This window comes from Symsagittifera roscoffensis, chromosome 10 (genome assembly GCF_963678635.1).
Source record: "Symsagittifera roscoffensis chromosome 10, txSymRosc1.1, whole genome shotgun sequence".
Taxonomy (NCBI): Eukaryota; Metazoa; Xenacoelomorpha; order Acoela; family Convolutidae; genus Symsagittifera; species Symsagittifera roscoffensis.
In genome coordinates, this window is record NC_087071.1 from 44,372,422 (window position 1) to 44,395,981 (window position 23,560).

The window sequence follows — 23,560 nt, forward strand, 5'->3', positions numbered from 1 at the left end:
TCGCACTGTCCCAAGACCGCTGTCCCATGACTCTTCGGTACTGTCCCAGGACTTCTCTACCAAGTGTTGGGATAGTGGGAACTCTTCTCTTTCGTTGTCAGGACTCTTGAACCACTGTACCTGGTACCACCACTTGAGCTCTAGTAAAAAAAATTTCCCAAAAAACCCAATTTTACTGGCCAAAACTTACCAACCCCCCTGTATTTATCTCCCTTTTGATATTTTGATGCAAGTTGAAACCCAACTTTTTCACCTGTTTGTCTTGTGATCACCTGTTTGTTCAAAACCGATTCAAACTTTTTAACCAAAAACGTGAAAATTTGAGCTGGGAAAAAATAATAAAAACAGAAAGATAAACCCACCTAAAGTTCAAAGGTGACTTGTGACAACCTTTTATTAGAAAAAACGTCTGGTACCTGATTGCCACGCGTTTTCCTCCCCCCTGCTAGCAATCTTACGGGGTATCACAAAAACTGTCTGCTTCCGTTCCCCCCAACCAATCCAACCAGGGTTCCTTCCTTAGTTCGATCTTAAATTTGGATATCCGCTTCTTATAATCAACGCGTGTAAGATTCTAATGTTACTAAATCGACGATGTCGATCAATTAGTTACTCTAATGTGTCCCCCCTTTTTATAATTTACAACCGCCAACCTCTAACCTAACCAGCCCCCCTTCTAACCTCCCCCCTCTTTAGCCCCCCTCTTAAGCCGAAAATTACATTCAGCGCCGGGTGCTAAACCCCTTGAGTGAAAACCGTAGAACCTGTTTCCATGCCTGCTTGAGTAAAAACGTTCCTCAAAACAGTGGGCTTCCGCTTATCGAATTTTACACTTATCTCCTATTATGTATTGTGGATTTTAACGATACCCGTATGACCAACTTGAGAACACCCCCGTCCTCTCTTGTTAATCTGATTCCGCGCTGGTTGTCTCCTTGACGTGTCATGCACCTGATCACCAGCACCACTTTTCCACTTGGCTGGTCACCTGTTCCAGTCAATTCTCCTAATGGTCCAGCTAAGTCCCTGTGAACCACTTTCCTACTCGAATGGTCACCTCTTCCAATTAAGTCTCCTAGTGGTCCAGCTAAGTTGCACGCTATCTGAAAACCCTTAAAAACAACCCACATTCGTACCTTATTAAATTGCCGAATTGATCGAAACGATCGGTCTTATAAAAACAGTATGGGTATACTATTTAATTAATATAAAGGTGTGATCCAACTAATCTGGTGTCAAAGTCACTGTCAATTTTTTGTTTTATGGTTTTTGTTCCTTTTTCTATTTTTTTTCGGTTTTTGTTTTGCTATTTGTCTGTTGCTCGTTTTTTCGTCACCCTAGTTACCCGACCTTACTCGGTTAGCTAAGCCTCGTTCGGAGAGCGTATCAGGAAGTTTTCTCGAGTTTTCTCAAAAAGCGATCACGGTACAACCGGAAAGTTTACACGTTCCCGCTGAACCGTACCACCGGTAATCTAGAATGGGCATGTAGCCCGGAGCTGTGTCAAGTGGGTTCGACTTCGTAGTCATGATGTCGTCAAAAAACACCCTGGAGCGCCATCAATGTGCCATTCTGCCAGATAGGCACAGCGCAACCTTCCGGCGACACGAAAGAAAACGAATAAAGGCCTTAGTAATGAAAAAGCATTGCGAAGGAGGGTAGGAATATTCTAGAATTTTTATTTTTAAAATTTCGATCAAAGAGTGAATATTTCTCAGAAATACAAAAAGACGGCCATTTTGACTGAAAGGGACTAAAAAACAGAACAAAACAAATATTGTGGAAAACGGTCGCACAAGAGACGAGAAGTACGAAGCCTCTTATCGTGGCAACAACACACGATAAGACTCTTAGCAGTGGATATTAGTGGAGAAGGAAGCTTCAGTGGGGAAGGAATATTCCACGGAACACTCCCGTGCCACAAATTGGGAGAGATAAGAACGTTATCTCGGGAAGATTACGGGAGCGGAGGCTTGGTCCCCCAGAGACTGTTGTAGGTGAAGGGACTATATAAAACTGACTTTGTAGCTACTTGGATGTCGTAGAACTCTGAATAAACACCGGTATAATTTGATATTTTAGAATATGAGTAGCTAGAAAGAGGAAAGGGTCAATCCATCTCCAATGGATTTAATATAGAACTGTCACACAAAAACATATTAAAATAGGTTGTTCGAGCCGTGTTTTTAATAGCAATCACGTAGTCTGAGGATCCGAGACTCAGCTATGTGGTTGTGTTCGCATGTAAACGAAAGCTGATCAAAAGTCGTTTGACTGATGGCCTAAAAATAGTAACTTTTTACTTAGCCCTAAACAGACCAGAAAATCAACTGGCAAGGTCGAGACGGTGAAAAACGAGTAGGATTAAGGTAACTGACGCTTGCCAGTCGTTAATAGGTACTTTTTCTACGCTCCGTCGCTGTGTAGTATTTGGGCGAATGTTACATAGACGTTTTTTTGGCGCTCCTGGGTGGGCCTGTCAAAGGCATAAGACCATCATGATCAGCAAGCGTTTCAGCGACGAACCCTCCGCTCCGGGCGTATGCCCGAGTTAGAGGCCTTAGTGACCGTTATTGTACTAGGGGGAAGGTGCGTACCCTCCGTCTAGTACTATTTAGCTTTTCAACTTAGTTAACACCGAAAATTCCGGGGGCCGGAGGGTTAGGTGGGAAATCTAGAGCCCGCTTGTCCCGAGGTCCCAGGACCAAAAACAATTAAAGAGAAAGCGTAAAACCAAACAAAAATAGTGTATAACCAAGAAAAAGCCAAAAACAAATTTATTTGAAAACAAAAAAGTACAAAAAACAGTAAAAAATTCCAAAAAAGACCAAAAACAATAAAAAACATAAAGTGACAATTTATATGTTATTTCCGGACAAGATGTGATCTGACCTTCCTATTTGTTGTTGTTTCAGATTGATCTATATCATTTCTGATAGAAAGATTGTGTGTTTTGGTGAAGGGTTGGATACCCTCCCTTGAGTGTAATTTGAGTATTTAAGCACGTTATTTGCCGGTGACCTGAGGGTAGAGTGGCAAGCTGACCGACGTGTTCCACACTCAACAGGGACATAGGGACAACATCCACAACGACTGTTGGGTATCGTTGAAACAATTTTAGTATCGTTCGGGTACTATTTCATTAAAACTTAAGTGGTGGGGGGCACGATTGGCGCGGTCCGATTGTACCCTCCGTCGATCACAAATTTCCGAGTTAAGGGTCTTTATTCGGGTATTTTGGTGCAAAGGAGGGTATAGTACTATTCATTAACGACTACTAATAGGTTATTATCCTTATTACCTATTACTTATCTCCTAATTAGACCCAAGAAACACCAAAACTTTGTCGAAAATTATCGATTTTCGACCAAACTGTAGACCCCCAAGTTTTTGGATATCCGAGCTTTTCCGAACAGCAAAAAGTTTTTATATAGGGAGAAGCTACGTAGTTCGATCCCCCTAACTAAAGAAACCGCGTGAGAAAAGACTCAGTAAAAGTTGCAAAAAACCAAAATTTTTCGATCAAAATTTTGATAATTTTCTGAAATTTGTCAATCTGTTTTGGGGATCGAGTTTTTGAGTTTTTAGAGTTAGAGCAATAAAATTTTGTGTGTTAGGAGCGTGCTAGCATAATGTGCTCGACTGCCAGAAAAATTCTTGAGTAACCCTCCGATTAGCTCCGTGGATAGAGCTAACGACTTAAGAATTGGAAAAGGAAGGAATCGGAGGGTCCAAATTTGATAGTTATTGGCCAAATTTTTGTCTCCAAACCCATTTTTGGTCCGGTTTTTTGCATAATTCCAGTGCCGTACAGGGCTACTACGCTCGTTTCAATTTTTTTTAGGCACTTTCAATAGGAATTGCGGAAAAAGTTTCTCAGAACCTATATAGGTGGTGAAAAAAGGCCATTTGGACAAACACGTGTTTGGCAATTTCTCAAAGACTAGCCAACCGATCGGGATAATTTTGGTACCAGAAGTCGACGTTTTGGACAAATTTTCCGGATCGCAACCGTTTTTGAGTTGATAATCTCGGAAAAGAAAAAAATTTTAGAATTTGTTGGTTCGGAGGGTCCAAATTATAACTAACCCTCCGAGCGGCAGAAAATTTTATCAAAACACCTTTTTATCCAACTGGGAAGGTTGATCGTGTCAGCTAACCTAGTTTTAAGTCAGGTGGACCGCTTTTGGAGATTTTATCGCGGTAACATAACCTTTTTTCTTGATTTTTTTGGGAACCCTCCGAAGTAACCCTCCGGAGTCAGCCAAACCCCTAAGCAACCCTCCTTAGTGGAAATTTTCCACGAGATCATTCAAAGAAGTTAAAACAGTCCGCCATAGAGAATTTAGCTTGTTTTGACGCTTCCTGAAGTTAATTGAAGGCCCTTCTAAGTGAGGTTCAGAAATTTGAAAATTTTAGAGGTACCCTCCGAAGTAACCCTCCGGAGCATATTAAGCATCCTATTGACCCTCCTTAGTAAATTTAGGGGGACCCTCCGAAGTAACTTGGGTGATTAAGGTACCCTCAGAAGTAACCCTCTGAGGTAGGCCAAGTGTCTTAACAACCCTCCGAAGTAACCAACCGGAGTGACTTAAACATCTTAGCAACCCTCATTGTTAGAAACTTGAGGAAATCCTCTGTGGCAATTTGGGAGACGGGAAATATCCATTTAATAAAGATCATATTAGGATATTAGGCGTGCTTACTAGGATCATAGGAGCCCATTTTGACCCGGAAATTTGTGATCAACTTCGGGTGTATCAGAAGTACCCGAACAAAATTTTTTTTTGATTGTGATTTTGGTGTTGTGGTTGCCTTGAGCTACTTAATAGGAAAGTTCGGGCAATCCGGGAACAAATAAAGGAAGACCTCGGTGAGTGTATTAAGCAAATACACACTCACTTGAGAAGAAAAGTTGTTCCCTACTCTCGTGCACTTGGAGCAGTCCGGGTGTGGGGGAGCTTTTTCTTAGACTATAGAAATTTTCGATCAGAGGTTGCCTTGAGCTACTTGGTAGGACTGCTCGGGCAATCGCAGGGCACCTAAAAGAAGACCTCGGTGGGTGTATTAGGCAAACACACACCCACTTGAGAAGACTGTGTCCTGGGCTTTGTTCTTTCGGATCGTTCCGATTGAGGGAAGTCTTTTTCTTTAAGACTAAGATTTATTGATCTGCTTCTGAATCATCACTGCTTTTTACCAAAGATTGTTTGATTTTAACAAAGCAGTGACTTGATAAATTGTGTGGCAAAAAATTGATACTGACGAGAGGTCGCTGTCACCTGTAGGATATTCTCATCTGACTATCGATTGTGTTTTGTGTGTTGATTATATCTTGTGAAAATTTTGTGATACTGTTATACTATACAACAGGGTTGAGTTAGCATTATATCAATACTGAGTAGGCCCTGTGTGTAACTTTAGCTGAATCGCTAAGATTGTCATTGAGAAGTCTAAGAGACATTTTTGATACCTACGAGATCGAAGAGGCAGCGTTAAGTAATTTAACTTGAAATTGTTGCGGTACGTGTGCATCGCCATTAAATAATAAGAATATTGTTATTTGTCACAAAGTATGCAGCGCAGGGACTCGTTAGGATCGACTACTAAGATTCCCAGGCTGAGCAAGGGCAGCACGCGAAAATTTAAAACTAGGCGTAGCCAGTCCTCGTTTAGCAGCGCCTCCGACGTGTTTGCTGAAAACGAATCGACTAAAGGTCAACCTGATCTTTCAGTGAGCGAAATGAAACTAAGGAGCGAGAAAAACCTCAATGGCGATCAAGGGCGGAGCGCCGAGGCCGGAACCGCGAGCGAAACGCTTGTGGACCCCTTTGACGAAGGGGAACGGACGCTCATTCGACCCGACTTTGAGCTGAGCGAGGACCTCGAGCGGGAGGAAGTTGAGAGGACGGAGGAGATATCGGAGCGTTCCGAGGTCGAGCCGCGAGAGGAAGTGTTATTCAAGGGAATGTCCAAATCGGAGACCAAGAGTCATAGGTGGAGGAGAGAAAATTCACATTCAGCTAATACCCACTCATCCCTGGCCAAGCAGAGCAACAACGCGATGATGTCGAGTATAAGCCCGAGTGAAAACCAACTAGGTTCGAAGGCCAAGAAGAGCTGGAGGTCTTTGTACGATGAGCGCATCGCGTCACTATGAACTGAAGGTTTATCTTCCAGTTATGACTACCCGGAGATAACCCATCCGGATGTGAACTTCACACCGTGCCCAAGGAACGACATGAGCAGGAAGGCAACGTCCGCCTCGCTGACCAGGCCCATATCAGATGGGATAACGATGGGAGCGTCATCAACGTTCGACAGATTGATGACGTCGATGAGCAAGCAAAAAGGCGGTGCGTCATCAAGCACCAGGCTACAGCCGCAGTTGACCTCATCTTCTTTGGGACTAACACCGCCATTTGGGGACACTGGCGATATAAGTGACATGTTCGCTGGCGTAATGAATGGTCTGGATGAACTGAGACGGGACATGACTAAGAGAATAGATCAGGTTGACGAGAGAGCTCACCAGGGTCGAGAGAATCTGATAGATGAAGTAACGCACGTGAAGTCGCAGGCGAGGGTTGATCAGGCTCAATTGATTCGCAACACCGATCAATGCCTGGCGGAGAGCCTGGCACAGGCGAACAAGGAGTCACACGAAAGAGAGGCTAGGATGACGGGGGAGATCGAGCGATTGTTGAACGATCATGATAGTACCTACGCCCACACGATGACTAGCCTGGAAAAAAGGTTAGATGCCAAATCTGACTTAATGATGCGGAAGCTTGACGCGATCTTGAACGGGGGCAATTGGGAGGAGCGTTCCAACCCAAGGGAGCGCTCACGCCATGCGAATGATGGAGATGGTACGGGCATCTATGCCAGAGCCCAGCAAAGCTCGAGAACGAACTACGAACCTAGGAATAGGGAGCGGCCAAGGGCAGCCCCGTCGAGGCCTGGCTGGACGAATCCAGTCCCGCCGGAGGCAGATGCTACTCCGGAGACAAGGTTGCCAATTGTGCCACAAGTCAGTTCAGTGCCAGATCTGACTACAGTCTCACAGGACACGACGATGTATGCTTCGATGTTTGAGCCTCTGAACAGATCTCTAGAAACATTCATCACCAAACTCTCGAAGTCAACCGAGAGAGGATAGAGGTCAAGAAAGACACTGAAAAAGCCGAAGTCATACAAAGACGAGTCCGACGGCTGCATTGATACTTGGATAGAGGTGATGAAGTTACACTTTGAGGAAGAGAGTCTCTCCAAGAAACAAGAGTGCAGCGCGCTAACGAGCAACCTGGAGGGTACTGCACTAAATTGTGTAATGGCGAAAAGAGCCAATGAGAGAGACAGCGCTCGCAAGATATTCGACATCCTGCTGAATCGTTTCGGCTCTGGAGTACAAGGGCACCAGACTATGGTGAAGTTCGAAAAGAGGCGTCAAAGAGATGACGAATCCATAGACAAAATTTTGGACGACCTTGAATTGCTTAGGAGGAGAAGCAATCCCGATGAGAGAATTTCCGAGCGAAACTTGGCGATTGCTTCGAAGTTCATGGACGGAGTAAAGAGTGAGGAGTTGAAGATGATGTTGGCCACACACTTCGCCCTGTCACTTGACCAGGTACCCACGCCCGATGATTTGCGTATGAAGTCACGTGAGTATTTACTCATAAAAACCAAGGGCGCAAAACCGTTACAGCAATTACGGTAACTACAGCGGGACAAACACTGGTGCGAACTCCAGTTGGTACAAACCTCGCGATGACATGGATAAGAGGAGGTCGTGTGCGAATTGTGGTTCGATGGACCATCACGTTTCCGCGTGTTCTGCATACAAACAGAACATGAAAGCAATAGGCTACTTTCTCGGTGACGTCGACGCGACCGACGAGGATCACGAAGAGTACGTCAGAGGGCTCATCATGAAATATGGTCCGAGGTGTTTCTTCTGTAATTTGGAGGGACACTTCAAATCGGATTGCACTCAATTTTGGGATGCAGTGGCGGACGCAAAGCATCCCCGCCACGAAGAGGCGCTTTCGGGTGTCAAGGCCAGTCGAGCACGTCTGATGAACGAGGCCGAGTCTCGGAGAAAGGAGACGACACCGAGCACCTTTACGACTAAGAAGGTAAAAACACTGCCTGACGAGGTGGTAGCCTCGAACCTGGAGGCAGAATCGGCTAGCCCACTTAAGGTGGATTACGGTCTGGCGGCAAGGACAGCGTTGCAGAATGTCAAACAGGAGCTAGCCACGAAAGAAGTGGAGCAGTGGGTAAGGTCGGAGCTGGAGAGCACGGATCTTTGGGAAAATTTTTAATATGCTGGGTAAAACGACGAAAATAGAAGACAAAGAGGAAACCAGGAAGCAGGGACTAAAACTGAACGTTATATCTGGGAGAACTTTCGGCATGACGAAGGAGGGGACGAAAATAATGTCTATTATCTCAGTCGCAGGGCACCAGGTGGTCAAGAACTTGAGTGAACCATCCGAGATTACACTAGTCCACCTGGACATCTATGCCGACTACCTGAAGGAGAAAGATCCCAAACTGGACTCCAGGGCAGTGCGAGCGCTGCTCACAACAGGAGGTCCGAGGCTGATGAAAGTGGATGGACATTACATCGATGTCCATGGCCCATACCCGATTCTAATGAATGTAGATGGCATCATTATCTACACAAAAGCTCACATAACTGATGCGAACGATCAGATTGGCTGGATATACATTGGTCAAGAGGAGCTGAAGGTTAGACGAATCGGACACAACGCCATGCTCGAACAAGATGCGGTGCACATAGGTTGCGAGGCCGATCTGGCCGCACACGTGCTGGACGTGCAAGGAAGACAACTTTCAGTAAAGGGCCTGCTGGACACGGGAGCAGTGGTTAGTGTCATGCCAGTCAAAATTTGGACCGGCATGGGTTTCGAGAGGTCGGATCTCATACCGACAAACATCAAGTTGGCAGCTGCCAATCAGGGAGCGATCTATGTGACTGGACGAACCCCGATCATTTCACTGCAGCTCGGAGGAAGACATCTCTGGATGAGCTTCCTAGTAGTGGAGAATTTGGACGAATCCGATCAGTTCATCTTAGGGAGGGATTTCGTACGCAACTTTGATGTCACGATCGATCTCAATGACGGGTTGATTAGGATCAAGGATCCTGAGAGAAAGTGTGAAAAAAAAACCCTTAATAAGATCTTAATTAACCAGGCCAAGGTGCCGATTTTTCTGGATCGAAAAAATAGATTAAAACCAAACCAAGCAGTAGTAGCGACGTTTAGGATGAGGAACTTGAATGAGCTCAGCAATGACAGACAGGTGTGTCTGGTACCAAATCCAAACAGTAAAAGCTCGGCTATTTTAGGAAGAAGCTTCTCACTCACTCAGAGCGGACTGTGTATGAGTGTGTTGTTGAACACAGAAGCAACAACAGTGACAATACAGAGGGGAAAGAAACTTGGCTATGCTTTGCCTCTGAACACAGACTTTCAGAGTGTGGAGAACTTGAAAAAGTTTGATGTAACTAAATGTCCATTGCATGCGAACCAAGAATGTATAATGAAGAGGGTAAATGAATTGAAATCTTCTAGGAAATTGTTTTCAATGAAGTCGGAAACAGATGATGGGCTGTCTAGTTGTTCCAACTTTCCTGAGAGGCCGACAGAGACAGAGTTAGCAGCGAATAAACCGGTTAGCAGCGAAGTTAGCAGCGGGAGATAGAACATTTGAAGGGTAAAATATCAGACAAGGAACTAGATTCGCTCAGAGCGGTGCTAATTCGGAACGCAGACGTTTTTTCGAAACATAAGGCCGACATAGGTTGCTGTAATTTTGTAGAACACGAGATTGAGATAGAAGAGGGCTCGGTACCTCATAGGGAAGGGGCGAGAAGGATGACCCCTCACAAGTCAGAAGCGTGTAGGAAGGAAATCGAGATGTTAATGGAGTACGACATGATCGAGCCGTCAAAGTCCCCGTGGGCTTGTGGCGTGGTCATGGCGAAAAAGAAAGGGGGCAACTCAGATTTTGTTGTGATTTCCGTTATCTGAACGCAGTGACTATAAAGGACGCATACCCGATTCCCCGCATCGATGAGAGCCTATCCAAGCTGGGAGACGCGAAGTTCTTCACGACGTTATATTTCGGCTCTGCGTTCTGGCAAGTGCCACTCCGAAAGCAAGATTGAGAAAAAACAAGTTTCGCGTGCGAGCTGGGATTGTTCCAGTGGAAGAGGATGCCGTTCGGATTGTGCAACGCGACGGCCACATTCCAGCGACTGATGGCCCAGGCACTCACGAGCGTCACTAAGAAATATGGGAATCTCATCATGTGTTATGTCGATGATGTCGTCATTGCAACACCAACCTTAGAAGACCATATAGAGAGGTTGGAGGAGGTGTTTTCTTGCATGAAGCAGGCGGGTCTGAAATGTAAACCCTCTAAGTGTGAAATCCTCAGAGATTCCGTAAAGTATCTGGGCCGCCTGGTGGATAAACATGGAGTGAGACCAGATCCTGAAGCGGTTGAAGCGGTGCTGACCTGGAAGGCACCTAAAACAGATACACAGCTATTGAGTTTTTTGGGATTCGCTAATTATTATCGAGAGTTCATCAAGAAGTATGCTGGCAAAATATACCCCATGCAGCGGTTGATGAGAAACAAGGGCAAAAAGTTCACTTGGACTGATGAGGCACAAGTTTCATTTGAGAACATCAAACGTGAACTTTGCGAGGCATCGGTCCTCGGCATGCCAACAGAGAAGGGGATGTTCGTGCTGGACACGGATGCATCAGTGGTTGCGATATCGGGCATACTTCACCAGGAGCAGGAGTGGAACGGGAGAACAGTTCTCCGTCCGATTGCCTACGGGAGTAAAGTCCTGATTGATACTGAGATGAAGAACGGCGCACCAAAAGCGGAGATGTTCGCGGTGATCAATTTTGTGGAAAAATACAGGGCCTACTTGGGGAGTGCTCCCTTCAAGTTGCGTGTGGATAATCGTGCCCTTGCCTGGCTGAAAACCTATTCGATGGATCATAGTTATATTGGTCGTTGGATCGTCCGCCTGGATGGATACCACATGATCATAGAGCACCGTACCCGTGACAAGCACCAGAAGGCAGACAGCCTCAGTAAAAAGACAGAATTCTATGAGCGCCTCGAGGAGAAGCAGGCTAATCAATCGGAAATCAAAGACGGGTTTTCATTTCTGGACAAGGAAACCTACGACAAACTGCCACTTACTAGGTGGTTAGATAAGTCAGGGCATCCTATACCCGAACACCCTGACCTTCCAGTGGAGACGGCCGCGGAGATAAAGGTTTTAGCCAGAGGCGAGCCCGTTCCGTTGGATCTGCTCGTACGATCCAACTTGGTACAGCAAGAACTAACCAGGCTGGGTATAAACAGCATGGCTCTATTGAACAGGACGGTGAACGTGGCGCCAGACGTCATGGGAAAGCTCCGTGATTTGTTGGACAGGGAAGTGGATAGGCATGATCGTGAGTGGATGGAGACCATGCAGCGGTTGACTGTCACCGAGAGAACAGAGAAGAGGCCAGTGTCCATTCGCAGCCGAGGCGTTGAACGGGATTGTAAGTCGATAGTCAACCAGCTGGTGAGCTCGATGCCAAAGGAGGTCTTGTTGAGAAGTTCGTTCACTGAACATGGACACTGAATCAGACCCAAGCCACTGAGGGAGTCAGGATCAAGTTGAAATCTAGCTTCGCGAGGAGAGTGCATTTCACGGATGCAAAAGAAGAATACGAGCCGAGCCCAGATTGTTCGTCCGGGGACGAGACAATGTCCGGGGAGTCTGATACATTCGAGCCAGTCAAGGACGACTTGTCTGAGGAGTCAGACACCTTTGAGCCCGTGCAGGACGACTTTTCCGGGGAGAGGTTGACGAGACCACCTAGGGGCAGAATTTTGTCCGGGGAGTCAGATTCAAAGCGACCAATGGACAGAGTTTTGTCCGGGGAGTCGAGTAACATCTCAGACAACGTGGAATATGATGTTGGGGAATCGGTCGGCTCAAGTGTTGACTCGAGGCCCCAGTCCTGGGACAACACATCTGAAACAACTTCCAACTCCGATATGTCAGAGATCGCAATCCACTCCTTGTTGGTAGACTGGAAGCCGCGCGGGCTGGACCGAGAAACGCATCAGGATCCAGACAGGGACAGATACACCTCAGATGAAGAGGGCACTGTGGTAGATAATGCCGCAGACGAGCTCGAGCTGATAGCAGTTTCGAAACGCCCAACCAGATTGCTGCCACATGGTACGGTCGTCCGTACCAATCTGGAACCATCTGTGCAGGAAGCGACGCCTTTGAAAAAGATATGGTGTGTCAAGTTGATGGACGATGCTCATGCTCCGGAAATAATGAGTGGGCAAATGAACGCGGTAAAGACGTATTTGAAAGCCAGGTACAGGCTGTCGGATCTCCTAAGTGCTCAACGAAATGATAGAATGACGAGCAGTCTGAAGAGATGGATCGAGAATGGAGCACCTGACAAGGGAGACTTGGAAGAAGACAGCTACAAGTTTTTGAAGCAATTCTACCTGAAGAGAAACGACTTGTTGTACCTGAACAAGGACGGAATCGTAGCCTGTAAACGCAAAGAGGAAGACAAGGTCCTTTATAAATACAATTCAATAGTGTTACCATACTTGTACCAGACCAAATTGCTCTTTCGCTCACATGATCAGATGGGCCATCAAGGCGTGGACAAAGTGTACAACAGGATACAGAAACAATTCGAATGGCCGGGATTGAAGAAGCCTTGTGAGAAGTGGATCGCCGCATGCCTGTCATGTCAGCAGGCGAAGGATCCCGGGAAACTTAGGTTCCCCCTACAGTCAATAGAGTCGTCGGGTTTCAACGAAGTGGTGCAAATTGATCATCAGAAAATCTGCATGACAGCAACGTGCTATAATCAGGTGCTGGTAATGATCGACCATTTTACGAAGTATGCGGAGGCAGCACCCTGCATGACAGCATCGGCGAAAGAAAAATGCAATCATTTGATAGATGTGTGGATAGCGAGGCATGGCTGCCCCATCACGTTCCAATCGGACAATGGCAAAGCATTCGTGGGTGATCTCACGAAGGAGTTAATGAAAAGGTCGCAGGTAGCGCAGGCCCACTCGACCACTTATCACCCACAAACGAATGGCCTAGTCGAGAGGCAAAATCGCACACTGGTATCCATGCTGAGAGTCTATTGCTCGCGTTACATGGATGACTGGGACAAGTAATTGCCGCAAGTGATGGGTGCTTACAACAGCACGGAGCATTTTACTACGGGAATAAGTCCGCACATGATGCTAACGGGTCACGAAAAAGCGCTCCCGTTGACGTTTTTCTACCCTGAATATGAGGGGAAGAGGACAGCACCGCAAACGTACGTGCGGGATGTTATTAGAAGACAGCAGGACCTCAATGACTTATGCAGGAGGAACACGCAACAGGCGCAAATTAGACAAAAAGGAGATTTGATAAAAAGGACAGCCGATGCGAAAGCCTACTCAGTTGGCGACTACGTCTGGGTGTTCCAGGAAGTGGTTCCACCAAAAGGAACCAAGAAATTATTAAAGAAATGGCGTGGTCCATTTCAGATAACAGAGGTGCACCAAGGAGGTCGTTTTTATTGGCTGAGCACTGGAAGAGCAGCTCATTACGAAAATATCAAACCACACAATGCCTCTTCAGAAGACTGGTGCATCCCAGCGGACATGCAAGAGGGAGACTATTTGATAGTGGATCCCGCTTGTGAAGTGAATGAAAGGGGTACTCGAGACAAAAACGACGGGAATGAGGTGGTGGACGATTGCGACCTACCGTTGGATCTGGAGTTGACCGAGCGAGTAGAGGTGAACGATGAAACTCTACCTTATGCCGAGGAAGACTGGGACTGCCCGGAACAAATCGAAATTGACAAAGGAATACAGCCTGATTTTCCTCTCACCATGGAAACACGCCAGAGCAAGAGAGGAAAAAACAAAAAGAAATATAATCCGTACGGCGAGGATTTCGTCGTAGACAGGATAGTTGTAAGTGATATGATGGACTCGCTGGTAGGACTGGACGAAATGGCGGTGCTAGAAGAAATCGACTTGGTGAATGACATGGATCAGGATTGGATCGACGATCGATCAGAACCGGAAGTGGAGTTCGAACCAGAAGCGGAACAGACTCATAAGCAAGAACTAACCAACTTGCGGGTGCTCGAATGGCTCCATGATCTGCCGACAGATCCAAAAGAGACAATCTTGACGATTCAGGACGTCGATAAAGATGGCATCAAATACGTCAGTCATGACAATACCGAGTCCAACTGGGTCGCCCCAGATGGTCCTCTACGTGTTCCACAATCCAACCTCGATCTCCTAGACTTTGGGCGATCGACGGGGACGTCGATGGAAATTTTTGTCCGGGGAGTGGGGGTAGGACTCACCCACACCGAAAATCTGATAATAAAAAAATTGAAATCGGCAAGAGAAACCGGAGAACTAGAGACAGAGGGCGAGAATGCTAAAAAGCCACCTTTTGGACGAATTTTTGAATCGTATTTTGACCTACCGAACCATTATTCAAACAATATCGTCATAACGGACAGCGATTTCTTACTCACGGAACGCACGTGCGCTATAGCGATAACCGCGAACGTAAGCTTCAAAACAGCACTAGCGGCTGATTTCAAAAGAGAGTATAAGAACATCGAATTTTTATGGAAACAGAGGCCTGGTGTGGGAGGGATGATAGCGCTGCCCCCTGTTGCATCACAGATACCAGGGAAATATTTGTGTTTCCTGGTTACCAAGGCCACTGATAGACAACACGTAGATCCAAAGAGCTTGGTATTGGCCTTGACTCGACTTAGGGATTTTTTGGTTGAGAGAGGAGTGACCTCTCTCTCGTTACCAGTATATGATCCTAATAGGGGAAAGCTACATCCGAGAGAGTTGTACGCACTTGTACATGTGATATTTTCAGAAACTGAAATAGAGGTTTACTTACATAAAAATTACTATCTGATGAGCATATGCTAGGAATTGCGTTTGGCGATAAGTGATTTTTATTAAGTTCACTTGATAAAAGTTAGTGTCAAGTTTTAGATTAGGATTAAGTTTTAGGTACAATATTAGGGATTATGTTTTTATGTGATGATATAGATGTGTGATGTTTATGTGTTTATGTGATATGTTATTGTTATGATATGTTTTACGTTTTATGTCATAAAAGACCCAGAGTACTCCAGGTCATCAAGGTGACAGCGCTCATTGTGCTACCCTGACGCAGGTACAGGTAGACGATCCACCTTGGTGCTAAATTTTTAAATCAGGATTGAGAAGAGAATTTCAATGAGGAGTTTTAAAGAGTTGAATGATGTTTTATCCAAAAATGATGGTTTTAAGTCGCGACTTGTTTTTTAGATTTTGATTGATTAGAAATTGTTTATTGAATTCATTGAATCAAACGAGACAGGAAGAAACTACACGACAACAAGAAACAACGCGATAAGAAATGGGTGACACAAACGAACTTATGGAATTCCTCTCAGCGAGTCTAGGAGCGACTCTAGACGAGAGAGGTCGAAACCGACTGATGAAATGGCGGCGTGGAGAAATGTCTGGCCACGACCTGGCTCGTGAGCCAGGACTAGGTGAGCAGAGGGACCACCGGCTAGGTGAGATGCCCTTACCGGTCCCACCTGCGCAGCCGCTCATCGGAGCGAAAAGACAACGTGATGGGCCAGGCCAGTCACATTCGGTCGACTCTCCAACAGCTGCTCCTCCTCCGAAGAGAGTGAGGATGAGTGAAATAGAAATCCAGACGTCGGAGACGATTGAGACGTTGGAGAAGAAAGAGAGATCAGAGCGAGCTGTGTGCCAAACTCCAGGAGTATAGAGCGATAGCTCGAGAAAGAGACGAATGGAATAAGAAATATAAAGACCTACAGGTGGCCTACAAGGAGGGTGAAATAAAGCACCTGAAGGAGCTGTATATGGCAAAGGTGAGCCAAGTGTCACAGGAAGTTCTGGCGACAATGAAATCCTCGGAGGGATCCAGCGACACACGCCCCAAGACAAGAGTACAGGAGCTGTGTGCATCGAGAGGGCCCGAGGCTCCTCAGCAGACACAACAGTCTGCTTCCAGTCAGAGTAATACGATACCAGATCCTTCTGACACCTATCTCGCTCCTCAGTTCCAAGAATCATTCAACCAAGTGGCCAGAGCAACAATGGATGAGATCAACAGAACCACTGGGCGGACATTGGGTAGGATCGTTCCTTCCCAACGTCGTGATCTTTCATCCAATAGCTCGGAGCGAGCACCCCGCACGGTAGCGTCCTCGAAGACTGCGCATGGCGGAACCTTTCAAAAGTCCCGCGTGGTAGACATTAGGAAGAATCTGATGGCACGTCACCAGTTTACGCAAGTGGCTGCGGAGCATCCTCGAGCCTGCCTGAATGACATGAGCTGGAACCCCGCTACGAGTGACCAGGTAATTACCCCAGGGAGTCGCCACTTGATCATAGGAGACAAATTGGTGAGGGATCTGAATGAGATCTTCGTCTATGGTCAGACTACCACTCTGACCTTTGGAGGAGCCTCAGTGGCTCAGGTCATCAAGATGATGGAATTCCAGAGCGAAGATCACCTGGATACACTGGTAATAATGCTGGGAACCAACGACGTCTCGAGAGCCCCAGTGACTCCTGAGAGCATGTGGGAGCCTTTATTGGTATGCCTCTTGAACGAACTAAAGGAGAAGAACAGGCCCAGGCTTGTAGTGCTGTGCACGATACCACAAAACCCGCTGGTGGGCTCCACAGTGGCAGATTTCATGAATGGCAACGTGACACGGTGGAACGAAATGATCCGCAGTCTGGTGAGAAACAACCCTGGCGAGCTGCGAATTCTGGATCTCGAAAACATGCTGCTTATGATTGATCACATCGCGCTTACCAGAGATGGAATACATTTCAACACCCAACGAGGGAGACACTGGGTCAATGATGTATTTCAGACGCAATTGAGGGAAGTGGAGCAGGAGTCGAGGGCGACCAGTGCTCTGGCTCGGAGCAGCTCGACCGGAGGAAATAGAATAAGGGCAAGCGTGCCCAAATCCCTCGTCAACCGCCTAGGGCCCTTGGCAATGGAGAAGGCTGCAGCCGCACCTGTCGCTCCGAGCTCAAACGTAAGAAAGAGGCTAGGGACTGCTCCTCCTCCCAGAACACAACCGCTTGAAAGCCGATTCGGGAGAGCAGTTGATCAGAACAGGAGTAACTCCCAGACCGTGTCTAGGAGGAACGACCCGCCTGCCATGGCAAACCCTGCTTCAGCGGCCGGACCGTCTACGAGCGCCGTGCCAGCGGAGGGAGTTGAACCAGGCAGCGTGCTGCTTTGGAACCAATCAGACCCTAGTCATTGTGGACAGTACAAGACGGACATGTCAACGAAGTTGAACATGAATACCTTGACGTGTCGGGAGGACACAATGAAAATGATTGGCGGAGAAAGTCCCACAGTGTCGCGACTATATCGGATACCGGGCGTGGATTGGCTGCTAGCAGAGCAGGAGCAGTTCAGTTCCACGACTACGCTCCGGCACGCAGACTTGAATGGGTTGCCTCAGGACAATACCTTTGGACCTTTGAATACCCGGTCTCTTACGGACGTCCGACAGAGAGCCCGGGAACTGACGCCACCTGCTCGCAAGGGCAAGTTTCAGGCAGATAACAAGCCTAATAACAAGCATCACAAGATGTACAGGCAGTTTGCTAAACCACCCGGTCAGACGCCTGACGAATTTTTGCGGGACTACCCGCGAACGACCACGGTGGGTGGAGATGACAAGAGATATGGGAAACTGAAGGCCCCAGTAGGCGACGGCCTGTTTGCCGCTTATGATCCCTTAGATATGAAAGCTGCCAAGTATCTGATTGTGGCCAGTTCTTATTATCTCTATACGCCCCGTTCTTTCTTTTGGCCCGACGTGATTTTCTTGACGGCGCCTAAATTGGACTGGGGACATGCAATAGGCATGATGATAAGTGTGCGAAGGGTGGTCAGCATGGAGCCGCAGGTGATAGTGGTTGCAGGCTCAAATGATCATCTGCAAAGCAGGGGCTTGTTGACACGTCTGACGGATGGGTCGATCCCGAGCAACGAGGTCATAGGGGAGGCGATAATGACATTGCTCTCGGCGATGGCTGAGGTAGAAACAGCAGCAAAACAACGTTTCACCCAAAATGTAGTGAAGGTGGTCTTTGTGTTGTCACCAGGGTACGCTGCATTGCCAGAAACCCTTCAGTTTGTGTACACGATGGTCACAACGATAGCAGAGGGACGGTTCAACGTGATAATTCCTGCCCCGAACAGAGTGGTAGACCCAGACAATTATTACCCATCCCGATCTGAGATTCCTGCCGTTTGGGCTGACATTTCCAATGCCATACAGGGACTCAAAGATTGTAGCACAACTCGGTTGGTGCTAGATGAGGTTCTGGGGTTGGAGCTGTCCAACTTTGCCAGATTGCCGAAGTTAAGACCAGGGGTAGATGACGATCATCTGTTGGTACAACAGGTGGCTGATGATTTCTGGTTCAGACAGATGGATCATGCAGAGAATGAGCAGGGAAGGACAGTCAGGAAAAACATGACGTCAGCGGAAGAGGATCTCATGGCAATGGCTTAGCGCACGAAGCCGCACAACAACGTATAATTGTACTTGTCACCAAGGCTGTGCACCTTGGGTGAGGACGCGTTCGAGCATGCGCCGGCAGTGATCAAAGAGATACACGTGTATCTGAAGAACTTGTTTGATGCCCGGGAGTTAGCTGGGGGTATGATGTTGAAATTGATGCAGGACGTAAACACGATGTCGTTGGACAAGTTCTAAGCTGACGTGCTAGCCACGAGGGCACAGTATGAACAATCGGCTGCCATCTTGGGTGGAATGGGAGTGGGATGGACGCCATCCTTCCTGTCGACGTGCTATCCGATGGCATCTCAGAACCTGATCGCGAGTTTCGTTAAGGATATCAGGAAGTTGTCGATTGGCCTGATATTAGCCCTATACGTGACATTTGGTCATGAAAATTTCGTGAAAGGGCCGGCGAACCTCTTCACCCAAGCGTTGGCAGATTTGAGATTGGATGGACTCCTGACTCTGATTGCCATGACCTACGGTCGACTGGGTGATTTGCTTGTGCTGTTGCGTTACCCTGAACAACTCCAGGGAACAAGTCGTGAGTTCAACGCGCAGTTGGAAACCGCCTCGCTCAGGAAGATGAAAGACTGGAGGACTCTCCTGCTCCAATATCTCTTGCAACAGAACAGAAGCGTCAGGGGAGAAGATAAGGTGGCGACGGATGCGGGTGAGTGTAAGCAGTGTTGTGGCATACCCTTGCTGACAGATTTGGCTATTATGATGCGGATCGATCCGTTGGCTCTGATTCACGGACTGCGGGAATTCGTCACGGTGGTGTATGGACCGGTGATGTCTTTCGCGTTTCCGGACGTGCAGGTCAAGGCATACAGGAATTCTGTGTTGTATGTCAACCTGGTCTCAGTCGTGGATTGTTCCGTGCTGAATTGGGTAGAACAGAGGGAGCTGAGGGGGCTGGCCAGCGAGGATAGGCTGTTCGGAAGAATAGCGGAGCCAGGTTGGGTGTTGATGGATTTCAACAACCACTTCAAGTGCCGAATGGGCCGTGAGGACCTTTCCCACATCCAGTTTAACCCGAAGCTTTGGAATCTGAGACCAGTAGTGAAAGATACAGGAGCGGCAATGAGAGTCCCACTCTTGCCAGAAGCCTACGCACACGCGAAAGAGAACCAGCAAGCGTGGCTTTCCGGGTCCAGGCCGCTGCCGGACCAATGCCCTCGATATCCACCTATAAGGAGGATGTTGTTGGGAGTCACATCTCCCGTCATTGCCCCTCGCATCGGAGCAGCTCGTGACGCAGAGAAGAGAATGTTGAAGTGGAGTGAAGGGATGGAGTCGGGCATAGACATACGACAAGGCCCTTCAGGACCCAAACCGAAACCTGATGCAGATGACGATTAATTGATGGATCAGGACGATAACGATAACGACATCGAGGGAAAGACGGGAAAACCGGGTGAGATGGATCTAGGAGCGTTGGAGAGAGACTTGCTAGAATACAGGTTCAGTGAAGACGACGATCGGGAATTCGATGGGAGTCTATTGCTGATGACGCCATCGTCTTTCATGTCCCCTACAAAGGAGGCGTCGGCCGACTTATCCCCAATGGACCCAATAAGTCAGGCGAGAGAGTGCCGAAGCAGGGATCCGCAAAGATTGCTCCATGAGTCACCGAGGAGGAGAAAAATCGAAGAGTCAATAAGGGTATCCTTCCTGAGTACGCTACCGGAAGAGGAATGGGAGAGATATCAAAGTGAACTAGAAGGCAAGACAGGGGCAACCTGGAGCCGAGTGAACTTCATGGAAAAGTCATGGGACGTGATACGAAGATATGGGACGCAGTCCATAATGAAGGTGGGATTGAACCAACCCATCATGCGTGAGGTCCTGGAGAAAATAGTGAACTCCATGGAGTCGGATTTTCTGACCGAGTCAGTTACAGAAGACAGTGCCAATTATCAGCAGGTCACAAAGAAATTACCCGTTAGACGAGCCAGAAAGGGGCTGAAGCGACTAAAAGGGAAGACAGGAAGTCGAACCGTGAACCCGAGAGTGGTGAAGTCGAAAGCCAGCGCAGTGGTGGCCTCTCTGACGAGCGCAGGTCGTTCAAGCGAGAGCGGGCAACGAGATGGTGCGACACTGATCGGTGAAGAAAAAGAGAATCTGATACCCCCTATGCTCTTGGCAGGTCTGACCATGACAGCCATGAAATCAAAGAAGACAGCACGAACCCTGGCAGACACTAAGCTAGAGATGGAGATCATCAGTCAGTGTGGATCTGGAGGACTTGAAGATTACAGGCCCTAGCGAAACAAACATAGCCAAGTTGAAACTGGAAGGACAACTCGACGTGGTCGAGTACAGTCGAGTTACTGTGCCGGAATCGGTCCACATGGGAGATACAGCAGGGGGTTATGTGGAGATGTTGAAAGCGAGGAACTCCGCGAGAGGGCACCTGATGGCTTGGAGCGAGAAGCGAGCCATGCAGGAATATCTGAAAGGGCTTACGGAGAATTCTAACTTAAATCGGAAAGAATACGGCACGGTAAGGTCCTCGGAAGCGAAAGAAATCGGTTTGGAAAAACTACTAGAAATTTCTTGGAGGGCGGCCCTCCAGAGATACTTCGACGAGATGATGCATGCACCTGCGACTGTGGCAGCGTACCTGGCTCATCCGTGCACGAGAACTGACCTGCAAGTACGGTTGGCTTGGTGCTTGATGGGCATCAAGAAGGCGGAATATGAAGCCAGTAATGATTCGAAATCACGGGAACAGGAGCTGGAGTTGATGGAAGCTCTTCGAGCGTTGATTTCAAAAGACGATTCTGCGATAGCATGGGCTAAGCGTAAGGATGCCCTTTGCTTTGTCAGGTTCGTGGTGGATCGTATCCCCACTCCTGTTTTGGGAGAATGCATAAAGATCATTCGGCAAAAGGGAGTTGATTGCGAAAGAAACTTCCTTAGGGCACTCCTGGAACTATATCAGGATATGCCGTTGACTGTACCAAATAGGGAGTCGAATGACATGGAGAGCTATCGCAAGTTGGAAGAAGTGAGAAGGTATTCCAACAAAGAATTGAAAGTGAACCGGGACTTGATTGAAGCAGTCAGGGGACAAAAAGACTTTGCAACACTAGGGAAACTGAAGTCGTTCCAATATGTGTCTGGCATACCGGGGATGGCGTATAATCCCTTCGTGAATGAAGAAGCCAGGGAAGCGTACTTCGACTATGAGCAAGCCATAGTACTCAATTTCTGGGTTGAACGGATTAAAGAAACTGGAATGCTGATGGTGGAACAACCCAAGCTGGGAATTATCTTAGAAGAACGAGTGGTCGAACCCTCGGTTCCCGAGCTAAAGGGGCAAGTGAGTTTTGATTGTGGTTCTTGGGACGGTCCCTTGAAAACCAGTCTAGTAACGATGTGGGAACTCATGAAGCCTTCTTGGTGTCCCCATCCTAACGCCGGTTTAATCTGGGACATGTCGGCGGATATCACGTTAGACCTGGATGATGACGCGAGTCTACATGATCTGCCCATGATACACCATCTGCTGGCCATGAGGATGACGAAGCGGAAGAGCAACCCGTCCACGGAGCTATCCGAGGAAAGTCCATTGAGCAATTGGTTGAAGCAAGGCACATGCTTGGCTCAATATAGTGGGATGGAAGGATATGTTTGCAACTTGGGGCACTGCCTGATTACGCTGAGCGAGCAGCGTCGACAACTGGCACGATTGTACGGAAGATTGAGCATGTCAGATAAGAGTGGCATGGAGTTGGTCGCGGACTGTCATGGGGTGACGGATGTAAACTTGACCACAGCCTTGGAATTTTGTAGCATGACGAGTTTGATAGAATCGCTTGAGCGCCTGGAGCGTGCCCATGAGCTAGTGACGTCCCTCATCAGCGTGGAAGTATTCCCTGGAGCATTGCAGACAGAGCAGAAGATCGGAGGCTGGCGAGAAGCTCTGGAGAACGAAATGAATCTGAAGGATAGTGAAGCCTATCATAAACCTACTGGTTCAAAATATCTGGTGGGTTCAAGCTCCGCACCATATTGCAATAGTAGGTATCCTACACACATGGTGGTAATGGATGCGAGGACGCAGCAGGTGTTGATTGACAACTTTTCTCTGTGCCAAAGTGCATGAGGTTGGCCAGAATGTCGGAGAGGTCATATGATTTGTTGGCGAAGATCTTTCGGGCAGTCCCGAAGAGATCTGAAGGCGAGTTGCAAGACGTAGTGGGTGAAGAGTTCCTGAGATTGAAGGAAGGTAATGTGAGTGAGTTCCAGAAGCAGAAAGCGAGTGGAGCGTTACCCACTGAATTCCCCACCATAGAGGAGAAAGACAATTTACACAGAATTCTGATGGAGGTGGAACCGTTACTGGGAGCCTCAGGGTACCGGACCCGAAGGAACATAGTGAGGACCCATGGGGATTATCCTTGCCACTGCTTGGCGCAGACGTTATGGTACCCCAAACGCGGGAATCTGATGCTAGTATGGGACGTGGAGGAGTTGTACTCTACGGGGTTGCCAGATCAGAATCAGCAGGTGTCAATCGTGGTGGTTAGTGCCATGCTGGCAGTGAGATGGTTGGAGGCTAACGCGGACACAAGTGAAAAGGAGACGGCCGTGCCGACTCCTGAGCAGCTGAGCAACGTGAAGATGAGTCGTGAATTGGATCTTTTCAGGACCACCTGCAAGGTTCTGAGAATACCCAAAGCCATTGAAAGAATATGGTCAAGGCAAAGATTGATGCCTTGGTTCCGTGCAGTGATGACATTGTGGATGTATGAACGCGCGAAGCGTCATATGTCGAGCAACACGGATGCCTATCAATCTTTCCAGCTAGA

General features: G+C 47.7%; 1 protein-coding gene across 1 annotated transcript in view; it reads left to right on the forward strand.

Annotated features, from left to right (window-relative positions):
• The first annotated feature begins 1,136 nt into the window (after positions 1-1,136).
• The window catches only part of LOC134855327 (REST corepressor 1-like), a 55,485-nt gene continuing 33,061 nt past the window's right edge, over positions 1,137-23,560 (forward strand). Inside the window, exon 1 of the mRNA XM_063871823.1 lies at positions 1,137-1,146. The gene's annotated coding sequence lies outside the window, so the exon portion shown is untranslated. The remainder of the gene's footprint in view (positions 1,147-23,560) is intronic.